This window comes from Oncorhynchus tshawytscha, linkage group LG18 (assembly GCF_018296145.1).
Source record: "Oncorhynchus tshawytscha isolate Ot180627B linkage group LG18, Otsh_v2.0, whole genome shotgun sequence".
Taxonomy (NCBI): Eukaryota; Metazoa; Chordata; class Actinopteri; order Salmoniformes; family Salmonidae; genus Oncorhynchus; species Oncorhynchus tshawytscha.
The window spans coordinates 43,427,377-43,436,940 of NC_056446.1; the positions used below are offsets into that span (position 1 = coordinate 43,427,377).

The following is a 9,564-nucleotide window of genomic DNA, read 5'->3' on the forward strand; positions in this document are numbered from 1 at the left end:
GCCTTCGGGCCATCCAGAACAACACACAGCCTTCGGGCCATCCAGAACAACACACAGCCTTCGGGCCATCCAGAACAACACACAGCCTTCGGGCCATCCAGAACAACACACAGCCTTCGGGCCATCCAAAACAACACACAGCCTTCAGGCCATCCAAAACAACACACAGCCTTCAGGCCATCCAAAACAACACACAGCCTTCGAGCTCTGGTCTAAAGTAGTGCACTATATAGGGAATAGGGTTCTGGTCTAAAGGTTCTGAATGGGTTCATGTTATTATAGGTTACAGGATGGTTACTATAGGTTAAAGGATGGTTACTATAGGTTACAGGGATGTTACCATAGGTTACAGGATGGTTACTATAGGTTACAGGATGGTTACTATAGGTTACAGGGATGTTATTATAGGTTACAGGGATGTTATTATAGGTTACAGGATGGTTACTATAGGTTACAGGGATGTTAATATAGGTTACAGGGATGTTAATATAGGTTACAGGGATGTTACTATAGGTTACAGGGATGTTACCATAGGTTACAGGATGGTTACTATAGGTTACAGGATGGTTACTATAGGTTACAGGGATGTTACCATAGGTTACAGGATGGTTACTATAGGTTACAGGATGGTTACTATAGGTTACAGGGATGTTAATATAGGTTACAGGGATGTTAATATAGGTTACAGGGATGTTACTATAGGTTACAGGATGGTTGCTATAGGTTACAGGGATGTTACTATAGGTTACAGGGATGTTACTATAGGTTACAGGGATGTTACTGTAGGTTACAGGGATGTTACTAAAGGTTACAGGGATGTTACTATAGGTTACAGGGATGTTACTATAGGTTACAGGGATGTTACTATAGGTTACAGGGATGTTACTATAGGTTACAGGATGGTTACTATAGGTTACAGGGATGTTACTAGAGGTTACAGGGATGTTATTATAGGTTACAGGGATGTTACTATAGGTTACAGGATGGTTACTATAGGTTACAGGGATGTTATTATAGGTTACAGGGATGTTATTATAGGTTACAGGATGGTTACTATAGGTTACAGGATGGTTACTATAGGTTACAGGGATGTTACTATAGGTTACAGGGATGTTACTATAGGTTACAGGATGGTTACTATAGGTTACAGGGATGTTACTATAGGTTACAGGGATGTTACTATAGGTTACAGGGATGTTACTATAGGTTACAGGGATGTTACTATAGGTTACAGGGATGTTACTGTAGGTTACAGGGATGTTAATATAGGTTACAGGGATGTTACTATAGGTTACAGGATGGTTGCTATAGGTTACAGGGATGTTACTATAGGTTACAGGGATGTTACTATAGGTTACAGGGATGTTACTGTAGGTTACAGGGATGTTACTAAAGGTTACAGGGATGTTACTATAGGTTACAGGGATGTTACTATAGGTTACAGGGATGTTACTATAGGTTACAGGGATGTTACTATAGGTTACAGGATGGTTACTATAGGTTACAGGGATGTTACTATAGGTTACAGGGATGTTATTATAGGTTACAGGGATGTTACTATAGGTTACAGGATGGTTACTATAGGTTACAGGGATGTTATTATAGGTTACAGGGATGTTATTATAGGTTACAGGATGGTTACTATAGGTTACAGGATGGTTACTATAGGTTACAGGGATGTTACTATAGGTTACATGGATGTTACTATAGGTTACAGGATGGTTACTATAGGTTACAGGGATGTTACTATAGGTTACAGGGATGTTACTATAGGTTACAGGGATGTTACTATAGGTTACAGGGATGTTACTATAGGTTACAGGATGGTTACTATAGGTTACAGGGATGTTACTATAGGTTACAGGATGGTTACTATAGGTTACAGGGATGTTACTATAGGTTACAGGGATGTTATTATAGGCTACAGAATGGTTACTATAGGTTACAGGATGGTTACTATAGGTTACAGGGATGTTACTATAGGTTACAGGGATGTTACTATAGGTTACAGGGATGTTATTATAGGTTACAGGGATGTTACTATAGATTACAGGATGGTTACTATAGGTTACAGGGATGTTACTATAGGTTACAGGATGGTTACTATAGGTTACAGGGTGGTTACTATAGGTTACAAGATGGTTACAGGATGTTACTATAGGTTACAGGGATGTTACTATAGGTTACAGGGATGTTATTATAGGTTACAGGGATGTTACTATAGATTACAGGATGGTTACTATAGGTTACAGGGATGTTACTATAGGTTACAGGATGGTTACTATAGGTTACAGGGTTGTTACTATAGGTTACAAGATGGTTACAGGATGTTACTATAGGTTACAGGGATGTTACTATAAGTTACAGGATGGTTACAGGATGGTTACTATAGGTTACAGGGATGTTACTATAGGTTACAGGATGTTGTTATAGGTTACAGGATGGTTACTATAGGTTACAGGATGGCAACTATAGGTTACAGGGATGTTACTATAGGTTACAGGATGTTACTATAGGTTACAGGATGGTTACTATAGGTTACAGGGATGTTACTATAGGTTACAGGGATGTTACTATAGGTTACAGGATGGTTACTATAGGTTACAGGGATGTTACTATAGGTTACAGGGATGTTACTATAGGTTACAGGATGGTTACTATAGGTTACAGGGATGTTACTATAGGTTACAGGATGTTATTATAGGTTACAGGGATGTTACTATAGGTTACAGGATGGTTACTATAGGTTACAGGAATGTTATTATAGGTTACAGGGATGTTACTATAGGTTACAGGGATGTTACTATAGGTTACAGGGATGTTACTATAGGTTACAGGATGGTTACTATAGGTTACAGGGATGTTAATATAGGTTACAGGGATGTTACTACTATAGGTTACAGGGATTTTACTATAGGTTACAGGATGGTTACTATAGGTTACAGGATGGTTACTATAGGTTACAGGATGGTTACAGGGTGGTTACTATAGGTTACAGTGATGTTACTATAGGTTACAGGATGGTTACTATAGGTTACAGGGATGTTACTATAGGTTACAGGATGGTTACTATAGGTTACAGGGATGTTACTATAGGTTACAGGATGGTTACTATAGGTTACAGGGATGTTACTATAGGTTACAGGATGGTTACAGGATGGTTACTATAGGTTACAGGATGGTTACTATAGGTTACAGGGATGTTACTACAGGTTACAGGGATGTTACTATAGGTTACAGGGATGTTATTATAGGTTACAGGATGGTTACTATAGGTTACAGGAATGTTATTATAGGTTACAGGATGGTTACTATAGGTTACAGGATGGTTACTATAGGTTACAGGAATGTTATTATAGGTTACAGGATGGTTACTCTAGGTTACAGGATGGTTACTATAGGTTACAGGGATGTTACTATAGGTTACAGGATGGTTACTATAGGTTACAGGGGTGTTACTATAGGTTACAGGATGTTACTATAGGTTACATGGATGTTACTATAGGTTACAGGATGGTTACAGGATGGTTACTATAGGTTACAGGATGTTACTATAGGTTACAGGATGGTTACTATAGGTTACAGGGATGTTACTATAGGTTACAGGAATGTTATTATAGGTTACAGGATGGTTACTCTAGGTTACAGGATGGTTACTATAGGTTACAGGGATGTTACTATAGGTTACAGGATGGTTACTATAGGTTACAGGGGTGTTACTATAGGTTACAGGATGTTACTATAGGTTACAGGGATGTTACTATAGGTTACAGGGATGTTACTATAGGTTACAGGGATGTTATTATAGGTTACAGGGATGTTACTATAGGTTACAGGATGGTTACTATAGGTTACAGGGATGTTACTATAGGTTACAGGGATGTTACTATAGGTTACAGGATGGTTACTATAGGTTACAGGGATGTTACTATAGATTACAGGGATGTTATTATAGGTTACATGGATGTTACTATAGGTTACAGGATGGTTACTATAGGTTACAGGGATGTTAGTATAGGTTACAGGGATGTTACTATAGGTTACAGGGATGTTACTATAGGTTACAGGATGGTTACTATAGGTTACAGGGATGTTACTATAGGTTACAGGGATGTTATTATAGGTTACAGGGCTGTTACTATAGGTTACAGGGATGTTATTATAGGTTACGGGGATGTTACTATAGGTTACAGGATGGTTACTATAGGTTACAGGATGGTTACTATAGGTTACAGGGATGTTATTATAGGTTACAGGATGGTTACTATAGGTTACAGGGATGTTATTATAGGTTACAGGGATGTTACTATAGGTTACAGGATGGTTACTATAGGTTACAGGATGTTACTATAGGTTACAGGATGGTTACTATAGGTTACAGGGATGTTATTATAGGTTACAGGATGGTTACTATAGGTTACAGGGATGTTACTATAGGTTACAGGGATGTTACTATAGGTTACAGGGATGTTACTATAGGTTACAGGATGGTTACTGTAGGTTACAGGATGTTACTATAGGTTACAGGATGGTTACTATAGGTTACAGGATGGTTACTATAGGTTACAGGATGGTTACTATAGGTTACAGGAATGTTATTATAGGTTACAGGGATGTTACTATAGGTTACAGGATGGTTACTATAGGTTACAGGATGTTACTATAGGTTACAGGGATTTTACTATAGGTTACAGGGATGTTACTATAGGTTACAGGGATGTTACTACAGGTTACAGGGATGTTACTATAGGTTACAGGGATGTTATTATAGGTTACAGGATGGTTACTATAGGTTACAGGATGGTTACTATAGGTTACAGGATGGTTACTATAGGTTACAGGGATGTTACTATAGGTTACAGGATGGTAACAGGATGGTTACTATAGGTTACAGGAATGTTATTATAGGTTACAGGATGGTTACTATAGGTTACAGGATGGTTACTATAGGTTACAGGATGGTTACAGGATGGTTACTATAGGTTACAGGGATGTTACTATAGGTTACAGGATGGTTACTATAGGTTACAGGGATGTTACTATAGGTTACAGGGTGGTTACTATAGGTTACAGGGATGTTACTATAGGTTACAGGATGGTTACTATAGGTTACAGGATGGTTACAGGATGTTACTATAGGTTACAGGGATGTTACTATAGGTTACAGGATGGTTACAGGATGGTTACTATAGGTTACAGGAATGTTATTATAGGTTACAGGATGGTTACTATAGGTTACAGGATGGTTACAATAGGTTACAGGATGGTTACAGGATGGTTACTATAGGTTACAGGATGGTTACAGGGATGTTACTCTAGGTTACAGGGATGTTACTATAGGTTACAGGGATGTTATTATAGGTTACAGGATGGTTACTATAGGTTACAGGGATGTTACTATAGGTTACAGGATGGTTACTATAGGTTACAGGGATGTTACTATAGGTTACAGGATGGTTACTATAGGTTACAGGGATGTTACTATAGGTTACAGGATGGTTACAGGATGGTTACTATAGGTTACAGGAATGTTATTATAGGTTACAGGATGGTTACTATAGGTTACAGGATGGTTACTATAGGTTACAGGATGGTTACTATAGGTTACAGGGTGGTTACTATAGGTTACAGGGATGTTACTATAGGTTACAGGAATGTTATTATAGGTTACAGGGATGTTACTATAGGTTACAGGATGGTTACAGGATGTTACTATAGGTTACAGGGATGTTACTATAGGTTACAGGATGGTTACAGGATGGTTACTATAGGTTACAGGGATGTTACTATAGGTTACAGGATGGTTACAGGATGTTACTATAGGTTACAGGGATGTTACTATAGGTTACAGGGATGTTACTGTAGGTTACAGGATGGTTACAGGATGGTTACTATAGGTTACAGGGATGTTACTATAGGTTACAGTGATGTTACTATAGGTTACAGGGATGTTACTATAGGTTACAGTGATGTTACTATAGGTTACAGGGATGTTACTATAGGTTACAGGATGGTTACAGGATGTTACTATAGGTTACAGGATGGTTACAGGATGGTTACTATAGGTTACAGGGATGTTACTATAGGTTACAGGGATGTTATTATAGGTTACAGGATGGTTACTATAGGTTACAGGATGGTTACTATAGGTTACAGGGATGTTACTATAGGTTACAGGGTTGTTACTATAGGTTACAGGATGGTTACTATAGGTTACAGGGATGTTACTATAGGTTACAGGGATGTTACTATAGGTTACAGGATGGTTACTATAGGTTACAGGGATGTTACTATAGGTTACAGGATGGTTACTGTAGGTTACAGGATGGTTACTATAGGTTACAGGATGGTTACTATAGGTTACAGGGATGTTACTATAGGTTACAGGATGGTTACTATAGGTTACAGGGATGTTACTATAGGTTACAGGAATGTTATTATAGGTTACAGGATGGTTACTATAGGTTACAGGATGGTTACTATAGGTTACAGGGATGTTACTATAGGTTACAGGATGGTTACTATATGTTACAGGGATGTTACTATAGGTTACAGGATGGTTACTATAGGTTACAGGGATGTTACTATAGGTTACAGGATGGTTACTATAGGTTACAGGATGGTTACTATAGGTTACAGGATGGTTACTATAGGTTACAGGATGGTTATTATAGGTTACAGGGATGTTACTATAGGTTACAGGGATGTTACTATAGGTTACAGGATGGTTACTATAGGTTACAGGATGGTTACTATAGGTTACAGGATGGTTACTATAGGTTACATGATGTTATTAATGGTTACATGATGTTATTAATGGTTACAATGTTATTAATGGTTACATGATGTTATTAATGGTTACTATAGGTTACAGGGATGTTATTAATGGTTACATGATGTTATTATAGGTTACAGGATGGTTATTTGAGGCTGACTAGAGACGGCCTTGATCGCACTTCATTTTCTCCCGTCTAAATCTCCTTTTTTTACATTTTGTCTGTATACTGCATTTCAGCTGTTGTGTACAAATGTGTACAACATCAAATAGAACTCACAGAAAATGTGTCTAGCGGGTTATAGACGGACCAGTAATGGGATGATTATATTTACAGTGTACGCTGGCAGTAGCCAGTAGCAGACCTCTCCACAGAATAAACCTGAAGGGTTGTAGCTCTTATTGTAGCTTTTCCCACAGTTAAAGAACCACGACACGTCAGAGTTGTGTCAAGGCTTTAGAATTGTGATCTGCGGGGGTCAGTGAGTGGGCTGATTCCCCATTTCATGGACCCAAGATCCATAGGGAAGGCTGTACATTGTAATATGAATGTAAGGAATAGGCACAATAGACTGAGTTGTGAGGAGATTTCCCACGGTTAAAGGCCCGCAATAATGTCCCCATTGCAATTGTGAAGTTTATACATCCAGTGTGATTTCAACAATTTTTTAACATTTTTGTGTCAAATTAACTAATTATTGTAATTTGTTGCATTTATATAATACCATTCCAATATAGTTTAGTATTATCAAATACAATTGTGGCATGATTACACCATTTTATCCGTTCGCATCAGTTCCAAAGGGGGACTTTTTTTTTTTAAGGCGAAACGCGGATTCCACTATTGTTGCTCACGCTAATGTTGTTCACAACACACTGGTCTCGACACCAGTCTACTTTCCCTCTTACTGCTCTGTCTGGGCAACATACTCAAGATCGCCTTTAAAATAAACTATCCGGGCCAGTGCGTAACTTCGGCTGCGTTGTTGACAAGACGTCCCACATACCTTTTGAAGAGGATAGACGAGAGTAAACTAGTACATTCCCGTTCCAAAACATTAGGCTACCCTGGACTACACGTCTCGACTCGGGATGACATCAAACCTCATTTTATTCGTCACATGCTTGGTAAACAACAGGTGTAGACTAACAGTGAAATCCTTACCGACGGGCTCTTCCCAGAAACGCAGAGAGAGAAAATAGATCAATAATAAGTAATAACACGTAATCATACAATAAGTACTGAGTAATGATAACGTAGATATATACACATGGTCCCAGTACCGAGTCGATGTGCAGGGGTATGAACTAATTGAGATATTGATTCATATCTGAATCTGATGATTGATTGATTCGCAGTATTAATTACTTACCGGATCAACATAGGGTGCCCTGAATACTATCTAAACCCGTCCATTTGCAGCAGTAATTCTCCTCATTTTTAAATAATAGTAAATGAGTAGTATTTTTTAAAACAACTCAGCTCGTCCTCCAGTTGCTACAGTACACGGTACTTGTTTTTGACCAGAGGTGCTCGGGCAAGATCCGCCTCCATGTTTATAACACACCAATAGAAAACTGCAGGCCTGCCCTTGGATTTCTGTACGAGCCCAAATAACGTCCCACTGGGCAAAAAAAAAACTTGTTGAAGCAACGTTTTTGCCACGTCATAATAAAACAAATCTACGTGATGACGAAAATGTATTGGATTTGCAAAAAATTATCGAGGTAAACCAATTGTCTATTTATTTAATTTTTTACCCCATTTAAAAATATTAATAAATCCAATGACATGGTTCCGTGTTTTGTTGATTTTCACGTTTAATTCACGTTAGTTGACAACTCAACTCAACCAAATATAAAAACTAAACTAGAAGTTTTAATGATGTCTATGCCCGGTGCGGTAAAACTCTGTCCAAACCAAGTAAACTGGTTGAACTTCTTATTGTGTAATTATAAACCCACCTTCCTTTGTATGCCAGTCCACAAAATCACAGATGTGTAGAAAACGTCAAGTGATCAGAAGTCTCTATAGAAGAGCTTGTTTTTACAATCTACACTAATGGTGTGTGGAAATCAGTCACATCAACTACAGGACATTGATTGTCTATAGTTGTATGACATAATAACAGCAGATAAGAGTTCATGCACTTTTGCAAATGTAATATCTATGTTATAAAACCGAAAGTCTAATAAAAAGACAGTACGTTTACTCTGTCGCCCCCCCCCAAACCAAATAAACATTTATCACTGCACACTTGTTAATATGTATATATTATACTATTATCTATTATTGTTTTATTTCACTTTGTCCTGCGTTGTTGCAGCTAAGCTCTCAAGAAATGTCACTGTACCCTGTAATTACATCTGTAACCTTGTACATGTGACTATTAAAACTCTGTAATCTAATCTGAAGATATGCACAAAAAAAATGTATTCTCCAATAGAAATCCCTGATCACATAAACGAAGTCATGGACCTGTGTGAAGCTGTCTTCAATAAGGATTAGAACGCAATAGTAGAATTTGCGGTTCGCCTTCAAAATAAAGGTCCCCAACTGAAAGTGATTTAAAACGGATACACAGGAGTTGGCTGATAACCCCATTTCATGGGTTCCACATCCATAGGTTAAGCTGTTACAGTGCAATATGAATGTCTAATGTACACAATCGACTGACTGGTGAGGTGATTTCTCACATTCAAAGTCCTGCAATAAGAGCTAAGATGATAATATTTGTGGAAACTTATCAAATCAAAATTTGTCATATGCGCCGAATGCAACAGGTGTA

At 38.0% G+C, this 9,564-nt stretch overlaps 1 protein-coding gene across 1 annotated transcript in view; it reads right to left on the reverse strand.

The window, feature by feature from the left end:
* slc2a12 (solute carrier family 2 member 12) overlaps positions 1 to 8,374 on the reverse strand; it is a 27,528-nt gene extending 19,154 nt beyond the window's left edge. Inside the window, 1 exon segment of the mRNA XM_042301117.1 lies at positions 8,149 to 8,374. The gene's annotated coding sequence lies outside the window, so the exon portion shown is untranslated.
* Between the last annotated feature and the right edge of the window lie 1,190 nt (positions 8,375 to 9,564).